Below are 14,277 nucleotides of genomic sequence, written 5' to 3' on the forward strand. Positions count from 1 at the left end.
AAGTAGAACTCTTAGAACTTAAAGTAGTATTATAATTAATTTATATGACATAATAAACCTGTGAAAGGTGATCTGAAGTCAGAATAATCATCCATATGCCTAATATTCTGTGTCTGAAAGATACATGTTCTTTGTGTGGAAAAATTTGGTAGTTATTCTCTATAAAATCATCTTTATATGTTGGTCTTAAAGCTTAAATACTCCCATTTTTGGTTCATAATTCATAATATATTATTACTCAATATTAATACATTCTAAATCCATCTTGAGCCTATTTCATGTTTTAATTGCTTGCCATTTAAAGACGTATTATTGTTGATGAGAGAAAACTCTCAAATCAACTAAATTGTGAGCTGGTTGATATTCTGAACCCATTAGAAATGCTCTATAATATTATGATTTTCCAGCTACCCAGAGAATGTTTCTAAATTTTGGCTACATATTTAATTTTGGTGTTTACCTAAAATTAAACATGATGAGGCTGACCTTGTGATTCTGCCTACATCCTCTCTCCTTGGGCTGGTCTTATCATAATTGCAGTCCCTACTTTCTGTCTCCTACTAAATCCTGTTCTCTTACGTGATCTTCAGGCCTCATGATGTTTTAACCAGTACTTCTGATTTGTGGCCATATCTTACCTGTGTTCCTTATGACTCTTTGAAAATCTTTTCTTTCTTGTCCCTACTTGTATCACCCTTCTCTCAGCCTTGTCACCTCCTGTCCAGCTGCTTATAACCTGGTCACTCTCTTCTCTCATTATTGCGTTTTGTATGCTGCCCCATGAGAGTTAGCATCAGGTAAGTACTTTTGATTAAATTCTGGTCTCCTCAGAGCTTTCTACGAGTGTCCATCATTCCTGACTGAGGTTCTTCACCCCTCATGGTCACGTCCAGCCGAATTGCTCTTCCCACTTGCCAGCCATGGACAACAGCACTGACTCGGGCCTAAAGGGTATCTAGGTCTACCTAATGAGAGTCAGGCAACAGATCTAGAGGGAATAAATGCATTGTGCTTCTCTTTATCATTCATTTTTGCTTACTTTTCATGGGAAATTTGATGGAATTATATTTCAGGGAGACCTCTATTCCTATTTTCTCAGCGTTTTTTTTTTTTTCTCCTTGAGTGTGATGATATGGGGAAGAAGTAGGAATGGTTAGGAAGTTCATAGGGGTTCTTTGCCCTTGGCCGGTAGTTGTGGGGTGGTTGGTGAGGCATTGAAAACTTGATGTGGTAAATACAATGTTTGTGGTTTGACTGGTTTTGAAAACTGTTGGCACTTTTCATCCCAGACCTACCAATCCCAGGTAGGCAAAGCCGGTCATTCTCCATAATTCAGTTCTCCTCATTTCTGGTCATTTGTCCTATGCCTTGGACATGTATCCATTCTTTTCTACCATGTCTCTATAAATTATTTAATTCTTGACTTGAAAGCTGGGTCCTTTAGAAAATCATACATTTTATTCCAGTGTCATATGATGGTTGGCTAGACTTAAAGAGATATGATAAATATCAAGAGTTGGTTGTTGTCTAAGTGGAAAAGAATAATATAAATACAGAAGAGCAAAAAAAAAAAAAAAAAAGTAGAGAACAATTATTATGTATCTACTCTGTGCCAGGCACTGTTGCAAATAGTTTACGATTTATTGACTTACCTAATTTTTACAACCACTCTGTGAGGTAAACACTGCTATCCTCATTTTATGGATGAGGAGATGGAGACACAGAAAGGTTGAGTAACTTCCTCAGGGTTGTACAGCTAGTGAGAGGAAGAGATAGGGGTTAAATGATTAGCTTTTAACAGCCATGCTATACTGCCTTTCTGGTACTTACTGGCTTTTCTTTTCTGATTAATATTGTCTTTTCGTTGAAGTGTGGTAAATTTGTTATAACCAGTAATATTCATTGGAAAATGTTTGGAATCCCTTGTATAAATGATAATTCCACATTTTTGTGTGTCAGCACTTTCAGAAACTGGTATCTGGTAGATACAGGCCCATGAGTAATGATCTGTATTGTCTTTATGTTTTAATTGCTTATTGTTTCATAATGGCCTATGGAATAGACTGTGTACTGTGTGTGTACTTTTGAGGGACGATCCTGTGTCTGCTTCAAACTCTGTAAAGCCCTTTGTACCTCATAGAATTCTAGGTACTTTGTGGATGGGAAATCTGGAGACCCCAGTCTTTGTTTCAATGATGTCAGTAGCCTGCTCTGTTACCTTGACTAAGTCACTCAGTCTCTTAGACACTTAGTTTTATAACTTTGAAATCAAGGGATTGAGACTAGATGACCTCTGTCCTTTTGCTTGTGATTCTTGGTGTACTTATTTTTGGTGAGAGATGGCGTTACTTATAGTATCTAAGGCTCAGTTTGTGTGCTTCCTAAATATTTAGTATTAATTGGTTTAAATCTTCTGTTGAAAGTTACTTTTGGAAATTTAGTAACACTTTTCAGGAGAATATGACATTGTCTTTTATATATATAGAAAAGTTAGCCTGTTGCCTACAGACCAAAGACTGTTTTCTGAACGATATAGCTTCTAGAAATGGCTAATTTTGTCTTATTCTCCCTATTGCAATGGAGTATTGTTTCCAGATCAATGATTTGGGTGAAAGAAGTAATCTGTGGCCATTGAATTGGTGATTAAAGGCTCAAATCTAAATACAACTACTCTTAGGGATAGAAGGGGGAAAGAGTGAGCTAAGGGGCAATGCAGGAGCCCTGTGGGATGCTCCTGGAGCCACCTGGATCCCAGGATTGATTCGTGAGTAAAGGCTGGAAAAGTGACTTAATCCTATGTTTCCGATGGTAGCCTGGGGCTGTGGATGCGCATTTGCATTGGTCAAGATTGGTGGAAGAAGTGGGATTTGATTTAATCTGGAGGTGGTGGTGGTATTGGTATCAGTGGATCCTGCTTTCAGGAGCTAGGGGAAGTAGGCACACTGAAATGTGGGTGAGGCTCAAAATATACTGTGAAATTCAGTGGGCATGCAGGGGCCTGAGCACCAGCTGCATGAGTAGAGGCAGAATGAGTAATGGCTACTAGAAGCAGCATATGTGAAACAAATCTTGGATTCACTCAGAATGAGTCAGAACTATAATGTAGCTGCTGTGCTACACATGAAGGAAGAGGTGAGCAAAGCTGATCATACTTGGATAGGAGAGGGACAAGGATAAAGAAGGTACGAAAACCAGCTCATGTGAAGGGTTGTTGAGGAGGCTGAGTGTGTTTATTCAGCCTGGTGAAGAAAGGACATGCGTGTGTGTATGTGTGAGAGTGTGTGTGTAAGAGTGTGTGTGTGTGTGTGTGTGTGTGTGTGTGTGTGTTGTGGGAAAGGAGGGGGTGGATGGTTTGGTAGAAAAATCACTCATGAAAACTTCCTGAAGAGAATTGAAGGACTAACATTTGAAGTATTATTTTTATTCTTTATACTATAGGGAAAAAAGCATGGTGATTGGGAAGCCACAAAGCAACAGATTTCTGCTAAATACTAAGGAAGAAAGTTAGAATGATCTCAGTGGGAGTGATCTTTCAGGGGCAAGGATTTCAAATTAGGCTAGAGTGACACTTGCTAGGTAGCTGTAGGGAGGGTTTAAGTATTAAGTCCCATTCCTGGGCACATGTCTGCAAAAGATGAAAACTCTAATTTGAAAAAATACACGCACCCCAATGTTCATAGCGCACTATTTACAATAGCCAAGATATGAAAGCAGCTTAAATGTCCATCAACAGATGAATAGGTAAAGAAGATGCAGTACATATATACAATGGAATATTACTCAGCTGTGAAAAAGAATGAAATAATGCCATTTGGAGCAGTATGGATGGACCTAGAGATTATCATCCTAAATAAGTATTAGGTAGAAGTAATATTAGTTAATATTAATTTGTAATATTAGTAATTAAGAAGTATTAATCTGAAGTAAGTCAGACAGAGAAAGACAAATATCATATGATATTACTTACATGTGGAATCTAAAAAATGATATGAAGGAACTTATTTACAAAACAGAACTAGACTCACAGACAGAGAAAACAAACTATGGGGAAAGGGAGAGGGGAGGGAGGTATAAATTAGGAGTTTGGGATTAACGTATACACACTACTATATATAAAATAGAAAAACAACAAGGACCTACTGTATAGCGCAGGGAACTATATTCAGTATCTTGTAATAAGCTATAATGGAAGAGAATATGAAAAAGAATATATATATATATATATATGAATCATTTTGTTGTACACCTGAAACTAACACAACATTGTAAATCAGCTATACTCCAATAATAAAAAAAAAGTGGCTGGATGGTAGGTCAGTTTCTCCAGCACAAGTAGGCAGCTTGTGTATGGTGAGCATGTGAAGGTGCTGTGCTTTGAGCTGTTTTTCACATGTTGGGGGAGGATTTGTGCTGAGCCATTCACCTCTCACCTAGTTGGTTCCCATGGGGTTAGGAGTATTGGCTTTGACCGTGATCTGTCAGGCTAACTACTTGTGCGGAGATAATTTGAGATAATAGAATTAGGAGAAAATGGAAGTAGCCATATTCATAGAGTAGGCAACAAACCCCACAAATACCCTCTCCATCATTTGCCATACAGTACCCTCTGGTGCCTCTAATCCCATCTAGCTCTGAGAGTCACTTTCCCTTGTTTTGGTGCTCTATAGGCTTCTCTGCCCACTCAGTCTTCTAACCCCACTCTGCTTTTTATTACCTCCCTGGGTTATAGTTCCGTTATGTAAGCTTCTATACATGGGACATAGTGGTTAAGAGCCAAACTGCTTGGGTTTGAATCTCAACTCTGTATTACTCTCTGTGTGACCTTGGGCAGGTCTCCTGACCTCTCTGTGCTTCAGTTCCTAGATCTGAAAAATGGGGAGAGTTGTAATTAATACCTACCTCACAGGCTGATATGAAGATTAAATTAGTTAACATACATAAAGTGTTTTGAACAGGGTCTGACACATTTTAAGTGCTATGTAAATTGCACTTAAATTGTTATTGTTGTTATTAACATTATTAATATGGCATTTACATAAGGTTGTTTCTATAATAAGGAAGGGGAAGGGTATAGTATAGAGGACGAAATTGAAGACAGAGGGATAAGCCTTGGAGAAGAATCAAGATGCCCTTTTCCTGACTCAGGATGAAAGAAAGGAAGGATGGCCTAGAAGGGCAGGTTCAGAGATGAAGAGAAGGTGAGAGAGATCATGCCTGAATGTTCTCTATTTACTCTGTAAATTAGAGGTCAAGCCATATGATCAGAATGAGAGGTAGAGTGGGGATAGGGCCTTGAAGCAGGGTAGGAAAGGACGGGAATAGACCTTGTGAGGGTGAGAAAGAAACTGTGGTAAACAATGAAGACTGCCCAGCTGAGGCTGGAAACCACTGCTATAAAATGGTGCCAGCCAGTAAGGCTTGGAGTCTTCTCTGACGGCCCTCAGCAGTCCACCAAAAATGGAGAAAATGGGTTGTGAGTTGAGGCAGGGATGAGAAGAGGTTGGGTGATTGCAGTGGAAGATCAAAGAGGCAAGGGAATTGGTGGTACGTATGAGGCCATAACTAAAATTAAAAGAAGAACAAATGTGATATGTATACCCCAGATAGCAGCTGGGACCCCTTTGCCCTTCTTTGACCTGGTTTCATAACATATATACCATAATAGAATCCCATACTGCCATCAAAAGAATGAGGTAGATCTGTGTAACTTGGAAAGATGTCTGTGATATCATATTAAGGAAAAAGTGCCTTTTGCATAAGACAATGGTCAGTATTATACCATTTTTATAAATAAAAAAAGTCATAGAAAATTCCTGTACCAAGGATAAAAATATGTACCAAATGCTTAAGAGTGCTTACTTTTAGTGGGGACAGGATGGATGGGGAGGTGAAAAAGGAAATTCACTTTTTATAACATACTCTATTTAAAGGGAAAAGTGTGTTGGGATTATGGGTGATATTTATATTATTTCTCATACTTTATCTTCTAACTTTCAGTAATCTACATGTATTGCATTTGTAAACAGAATTAATGTTTAAAAATATGAAATGCATTGATGCATACAAAAGATTTCTACTTATTGTCTCTCAATAAGTGGTGTTTATGCATTTAGAAAAGTAGAGTGGGTCACAAGGAATAATGTTCAGCTTCACCAGACCAGTGATTAAAATTCATATTCAAGCAATGTTTAGGCACTCTGTACATTTACCAGACCAGCAAAAACAATGATAAATGTGATATAATTATATGCTAGGAGGAGAGGTGTGGACAGTGATATGTGAACATTATTGGTAGCTCTTTAAATTGGTTATCTTTCCCTCTGGGAAGCAACGGGTCAATTGTTATAACAACAGCTCTTATGCTTTTTATATTTTTGACCTGCTTAATTCCAAAGAATATTTTAGGAATATTTCCAAAGAAATAACACCCAAGCAAAACCAAACCAAACCAAACCAAACAAGAAACAACTTAAATGCTCTCAAATAGAATGTCAAAGCATTTATAGCGTCTTAACCCATTTAATACTATGATGGGATAATAAAAGTGACAAGTATATGAATTTTGTCAAGAAAGGACTTTTAATTGGGAATGAGTGATACAAAACATAAAGATAAAAATTCTAGATAGATTCTAAGTATCAACTATAACTATGTAATGTATTTATGTATATATACTGACAACAACCTGAAGGGAAGTAGAATATGTATTAATAGCTTAGCTTTATTTTTCTACTTTTTATTAAAATTCCATTATTCCTAAAGAAAGGGGAGTCATAATTGAGGCAATTCTATTATTTCCTTGTTTTATTTATACACATTTTAATCCTTTAGTGTAATGGAACTTTTTGGGTAATGTAAAGAAATAATAATTCACGTTTGGTCTAATTTTTCTGAGGTATTGAGTATTCTATTGCGATAATAAAACTAAGGGGATTTTTAAAAAAACAAATAACATCTTTAACTTCTAGGATTACGTAAAAATGCCATTAATGAAGTTGCATAATAATTCTAGCTTTCACAAATCAAAAGAATTCAATTTTAGTTTTTGCATTTTCCAAGAAAGAATCGTCAGTATGATCTATCTCATTGACTCCTTTAATGATAAAATATTCTCAAAGATGTTTTGTTAGTATTGGTGGGAAAAGCTTTCCATGGTTCCATTCATTCTAAATGCACTGACCGTATTTTTTAGGTCTTTATTGATTCTCTTCTCTCTTTTTGATTCTCTGTTTGAACTTAATTCATTTTTTTCATCATTTGAAGTCTCTACTATTTCTTTCTACATTCTTTCCCTTTTTGGTTTCCTGGAAACCACTGAGCTTGGCCTTGTTTGGTGAACTGCATTGTCGTGATTGCATCAAAATGTTTAGCACTCAAAGCCTGTTGCTGAGCATTGTGGTTAAGAATGTGGTTCACAAAGGATGATAAATCCTTGTGTTCTGATTCTTATTTTGACATGCTCTTGCCATTTAACCTAGTATAAGAATACATGGACCCCAATCAGAAGACTGGAGGGTTTCTTCTGCTCAGTGAATGGATGGAGGGTCTACCTTCAATTGCTAAACATGCCAGAATTGGAATTGGAATTATAGAATGTGAGAGCTGAAGGGCCCTTAGAGGTCACATGAGCCAGTTCCATGGATCAGAAACCAAAGTCTTGAACAGTTAAATGATTTTTCAGGGACTCACAATTAGTTATTGATAGACTTGGGCCAATCCCCAATTCTTTTGACGCTTCAACCTGTGCACGATTCATTAAATCCAACCTCTCTAGGTCACACCTGTATAGTTCAGCCAATTTTCAGCTAAGATTTGGGGCTACTCACAAATGTCGGCTTTATTCTAAAACTGTTAAGATGTTAATAACTGTTATACATCTTTTACAAATTCAACAGAACTCCAAGCAAACCTGACATGTTTGTGGTTAAACTGGAAGACTAACTAGTATCCTTTAGTTTTCATACATTAACTAAGGCCTGAGTTGGAAAAGTAATTGTACTCTTTCTTTGGTGCCATTGTTCAGAACTGTAGGAGTTATTTAATCTTATTTTTTCATTTGTAACAGCTCTTAGGAAGCTGGATAAAATAACATTGACACCTAAAATTGGTATTTTTTTATAGAGTATACAAAGACCTCTTTGTTTTCCTTCTATAGGTGATGGGAGGTGTATGCAATAATGATGAAAAATATTTGGTTGTGAAATTTTGAAAGTGAGATTTACACATTGATAGGTAAACAGACCTTACAAAATTTGTTCTCTTAGTCATAGGCAAAGAAACACATTTTGAAACAAGTAAGTAGAACATTAAAATTTCACATGTATGTATATATATGTATAATTTGATGCAGAAGTTTGACAAAACTTCTTGCAACTGAATAGTATCATTTACTGGTTGAGAAACAGCATGTAGCAGTTACAGGTACATGGCTAGTGTTCAGGAGTTACTGTGAAATGAATAAATGAGCCAGTAACCTTTTAAAAGTTTTTGGTTACATGTGACATTTGAATATAGTGTAGGATAAATTGAAAACACAGCTAGCTATAGTGCTTTGGAAATAAGATATTAAGGATAATTAGATGTTTTTTCATTGACTTATTTTGTTTCCACTATCATTTTTAATCCATTTATAAAATATGTTAGTAGATTTCAGTTTTAAATCCAATTTGGAACAAGAGGAGATATAAAAACATTTTTATTGTGTAAGCAGAATACAAGGTATATTTATGAGTATTAAGGATATTTTCTTCTGGATTATGATTCTTCACATGTATTATGATAATGCGGACCTGATATTGTTATTGGGTGTAGTATTGGGGTGTTTCTGAATGATAATGTGCCATATCTTGAAAGTCATCTTCAGAATTAGAATTTTGATGGCAATTTTGTTTCATAATGCTGCTTGTTTTTCCTTAAAGCTTTATTGTTGAGCAGAGGCTCTAGAAATATATAATAAAGCTAATTGGATTTTAGCATAACTCAAATTTTGCTCTTTGAATTGATTTTCAGAGTTCATTGGTTGAGGCCATGTGCCATGGATGTGATTACCTGGAACAAGTGCATGGACATGCTTCAAGAAATAAGCAAATAATAGCACATTGAAGAATATAATTAATATAATTATATAAAGTAAAAGAAGTATTATAAAAAATTATAATGCATATAAATAAAACACATTTAACCATTATAGCATTTATCAACATAAAATTAGAATGCGTAGATAAAAATTATGACAATTTTAGAGGTTGAAATTAAGCCTATTATTTGGATGTTAACATGGGGTAGGAATACTGTTTAATTTCTTTTTCAACACCTAAGGTCGTTGTTAGCATCATTCTTTTAGTATATTAAATTTTTTTTTTTTTTTTTTTTTTTTTGTGGTACGCAGGCCTCTCACTGTTGTGGCCTCTCCCATTGCGGAGCACAGGCTCCGGACGCGCAGGCTCAGCGGCCATGGCTCACGGGCCTAGCCGCTCCGCGGCATGTGGGATCTTCCCGGACCGGGGCATGAACCCGTGTCCCCTGCATCAGCAGGCGGACTCTCAACCACTGCGCCACCAGGGAAGCCCCTGTATATTAAATTCTTGAATGATTCTTTCCCAATGGAAATGTTAGTTATTAATATTCATATGTAGTCTTTAATCCTTTTATTACCTCTTCAACCAGCTACAGCCAGTTTTTTTTAACTAGACCTTCAGACCCTAGATCTACTTCTGGTTACCATCTCAGGCTCCCTCTGGCCAAAGCAGGGATTATCTAAAGCAGTGATATCAGCATAGATGGTCAGAGAACTGTTTGTTACCGGTGGCGTAAGGAAATGTGACCAAAACGTAAATCCATACACTCTTTACTTCATCAAGAAAAGCTTGCTTAATGATGTGGCTGATTTAAATTCTGGCATGGCTCTTTATCTCATAGCAGACCAGTAACAATCAGTTTGAGGCCTGGCATTGCCATCAGGCCACTCTTGGAGGAGCACTGAGTGCGGGTCCATTCCTCACCTCTGCTGGTGAGGCCAGAGTGACTCATGTCAGGTTGGGGACCAGACCACATTCATTGTGTGGAACTGGGGCCAGAGTGGGACCAGTTGGGCCATGTGGAACATGGCCATGGAAGGAAGTTGAAAAAGCTGAAACAAAATGAAAAATACTACCTGGAATTATGAATCATATAAAGTTTCATACTTAGAAATAAGAGAAAACAGTGGCCTTTCAGCCAGCCCTTGTGCCAGGTCTGTAAGTAGGTAGGTTCTACTTCTAGCTCTAGGGCCAACTAGAGTTTAGAGAAACTTCCCTTAGTAAGGAAAACCTAAATATGCTGGATAAAATGTGTTTTTTGAAAAGTAATTTTTAAAGCATGGCTGAGCTGGCAGAAACATAAGGGAATCTCTTGGAGGACAGAGATGGAAAGGCAGTATGAAGCATTAGGGGTAAGTAGCCACTGGAGCCAGCTTTTGTCCCTGAGGTATCTAATGATCTCCAATGGCCCCAAGCCTGGGTTTTAACAGGCTGTGTGTAGGGGGCTCAGGCGATAGAGCCTGAGGCTGAGGAGTTGGCAACCATATGATTAAAACCTCAGTGGATGAGGAAAAACCTGCTCTGGAGAGGGAGTGGTAGAAACCTTGTGCTCTCATGTATGTATGTATGTATATACGTATGTATGTATATGTGTGTATGTACGTTCCTATGTATGCATTTATGTAAGTATGTGTATGTCTGTCTATCTCTGCTTTGGTTGTGGGTGAAATGGGAAAAAAAAGTCTCCCATGAGAATTTCTAACTACAAGTCTGCATGAAGGTAGGTTTTGGGTTTGAATTCACACTCCTTGCAGAGAGCCTGAGAAACCCCAGGTTGAATGTTTAGTTGAACGTGGTCTTAGAGAACTTAGAGTACTCCTGACTCCTGATAGAAAGAAAGGGAAATCTATTCTAGAAGAAGATAATTTAAATCCTTATAGAATTCCCACAAATAAAGTTTAAGGACCATGAATTCACAGTAAAGATCCCCTTTCCCCCTCAAAACAACCATAAGAAAATAAGCCACCATAAGCAAGAGTTAATAGAAAAAACACACTGCAGAATCAGTTCCACATAGACTGCAGTTTGGAACAGTATATTTCAGAGTGTAAAATAAGTCTGCCTAATATATTTAAAGAAATCAAAGGGGCTTTTGAGATTTGAAATGGAACCAATTAGAACTCATAGAAATGAAAATATGAAGTGGAAATTCTTGGAATTAGACCTTCCTTGATCTCTGCACAGGATCCTGGAACTTACACTTATTTTCCCCACATCTTTCTGTAACTTTTCTAAATCTTTGCATCATCCCTCTAGTGAGAACACCAGTATTTTCAAATCAGCCAGAGAAAAGTTATGTAGCTTTTCTAGAATAGCACATCAGTCTCTGAACTCCAGGGCAGAAGAAAGAAAAAGGTATATTATAATCACACGCAACCTACATTTGTAAGAATACACCACTGTTATTATTTTTCCCCAGTAAAATGGATTTTTTCCAATTGCTTATCTGCCTTTCTTACTGCCTCTCTTAGCTTTAGCTTTTACAGCGTTAGCTCTTTATACTCGAACTTTTCACATTGAACAGTTTTAATTGGGACACGCACCAGATTTAATAAAGAAATGAACTCCCTGATTCATTAAAACATTTAAAATTGACTTTATTTTTCAGGACAGTTTTAAGTTTACAGAAAAAAAAGTGAGCAAAAAGCAGAGTTCCCATGTATCTTTTCACCACTATTGGGGCCCTGAAATTTCCCCTATTATTAATGTCTTGCATTAGTGTGGTGTGTTTCTTACACTTGATAAGACAATATTGATACATTATTTTTTTAAAATAGATTAATTTTATTTATTTATTTTTGGCTGTGTTGGGTCTTTGTTGCTGTGTGCGGGCTTTCTCTAGTTGTGGCGAGCGGGGGCTACTCTTCGTTGCGGGGCGCAGGCTTCTCATTTCGGTGGCTTCTCTTGTTGTGGTGCAGGGGCTCTAGGTGCGTGGGCTTCAGTAGTTGTGGCGTGTGGGCTCAGTAGTTATGGTTTGTGGGCTCTAGAACGCAGGCTCAGTAGTTGTGGCACATGGATTTAGTTGCTCCATGGCATGTGGGATCCTCCTGGACCAGGGCTCGAACCCGTGTCCCCTGCATTGGCAGGCAGATTCTCAACCACTGCGCCACCAGGGAAGCCCCCTGATACACTATGATTAACTAAAGTCCATAATTGTGTTGTACAGTCTGTGGGTTTTAACAAGTGTGTTACATGTACCCATCATTACAATATCATACAGAATAATAGCTTCATTGCCCTAAAAATCCCATGTGTACCACCTATTCATCCCTCCCTCTCCCCCCATGAATCCCTGGCCACCACTGATCTTTTTACTGTCTTCATAATTTTCCAAAATATTGTATATTTACTGTCATGTAGTTTTCAGAATGTCATATAGTTGGAATAATACAGTGTATAGAATTTTCAGATTGATCTCTTTCACTTAGCAATATGTATTTAAAATTTATTCATGTCTTTTTTGTGGATGAACCTAGAGACTGTTATACAGAGTGAAGTAAGTCAGCAAGAGAGAAACAAATATTATATATTAACGCATATACGTGGAATCTGGAAAAATGGTATAGATGAACCGGTTTGCAAGGCAGAAATAGAGGCACAGATGTAGAGAACAAACGTATGGACACCAGGGGGGGAAAGCGGGGGTGGGGGGGTGGTGTGATGAATTGGGAGATTGGGATTGACATGTATACACGGATGTGTATAAAATAGATAACTAATAAGGACCTGCTGTATAAAAAAAATAAAATTCAAAAAAAAAAGAAAAAAATAAAATTTATTCATGTCTTTTTGTGGCTTAATAGCTCATTTCTTTTTATCGATGAAAATAATTCCATTCTGTGGGTCTACCACATTCATCTACCAAAGCACATTTTGGTTGCTTCCAAGTTTTGGCAATTATGAATAAAGCTACTACAAATGTTTGGATGCAGGTTTTTGTGTGGCCATAAAATTTCAGTTTATTTAGGTAAATACCAGGAGAGCGATTGTTGAATCTTATGGCAACCTATGTTTAACTTTGTAAGAAATTGTCAAACTGTCTTCCATAGTGGCTATACCATTGCATTTCTACCACCGAGGAATGAGAGTTCTTATTGGTCCACATCCTTGTCAGCATTTGGTGGAGTATAGATTCAAGCTTCGATCTAGTGGGAGAGGATAGGACTGGTAAACAAATATGATAATATAAAGCAGAAAAAACAAGGGACATGAGAGAAGTGCAAAGAAAGTGCTATAATTTGTTCAAAATAGAGAAGGATTATAGCGGAGGGATCTGGGAAGGTTATGTGGAAAATGTGAAATCTGAGTTGAATCTTGGGAAATGTGTAGGGCTTTCCTTTGTGTAGATGGGAGTGGGTATTATAGAAAGAAGATACTTTGTGGAAAAGGGCTAGATACGGGAAAGCTTGGGCCACGTTAGGGAATAGTAGGCAAGATCAGTGGCTTTTATGGATTGATACGAAGGTTTGACTTCATGCTGATGACACAGAGATACATGACGTTTTGGAAACTTGAACTTTTCTGAAGCAAGAATGTGAACCAGGCTTTCTGCAGTGCTCTTGTTTGGGAGAGGGTCACTTAGTGAGGGTGCACCCCAGCTGCCAGCCCAGCATCTACTGCCAACACAGCTCTCCTAGTCTCAACTTGGCGTCACATGGACCTTAACACTTGTGGGTATTAAAAGCTATGTTTCTATGTTTTTTTAAAAATTATTATTAAAAAAGCTCTCCTAGTGGTGGTGATTGAGATTTGCAAAGAGGGCAAAGACGTTGGTTCTTAGTAACAATGACAGTTGCTTCAGATAAATGTCGAAGTGGAATGCTGAATTTGTTATTCGATCAGATTGGTGACAGGAGTTTGGAATTTTGCAAATGACGTGCGACAAAGCCTTTCTATGATCAAGGGTCTGCTTGTATCCAGTTTGACTGGAAGGGAACAGAGGAAAATAAAATTGTAAAAGTAGAATAAGGCCATATTTAATGGCAGGATATGGCAGGCTGATAAAGTTGTATGAGCAGCTGTTTGATATGACCTGAACTGAACTTAGAGAAACGTTTTTATTGGTGTGTTAATTAAACTTATCCTATCAACAAAGGCGATGCTGAAGGTTACTATAAGGACTGTTCAAACAAGTAGAAGTTCAGTAAAATGAAATGATTCACATAACAGGTGTTTTATTCTCAAGGCTTCTGTTCTCCCA

At 37.4% G+C, this 14,277-nt stretch overlaps 1 protein-coding gene across 1 annotated transcript in view; it reads left to right on the forward strand.

The window, feature by feature from the left end:
• Window positions 1-14,277, forward strand: part of FSIP1 (fibrous sheath interacting protein 1) — a 213,529-nt gene that overhangs the window by 80,161 nt on the left and 119,091 nt on the right. The gene's annotated exons all lie outside the window — the stretch shown is intronic.

The sequence above is a fragment of the Phocoena sinus genome, chromosome 2, assembly GCF_008692025.1.
Source record: "Phocoena sinus isolate mPhoSin1 chromosome 2, mPhoSin1.pri, whole genome shotgun sequence".
NCBI classification, from domain to species: domain Eukaryota; kingdom Metazoa; phylum Chordata; class Mammalia; order Artiodactyla; family Phocoenidae; genus Phocoena; species Phocoena sinus.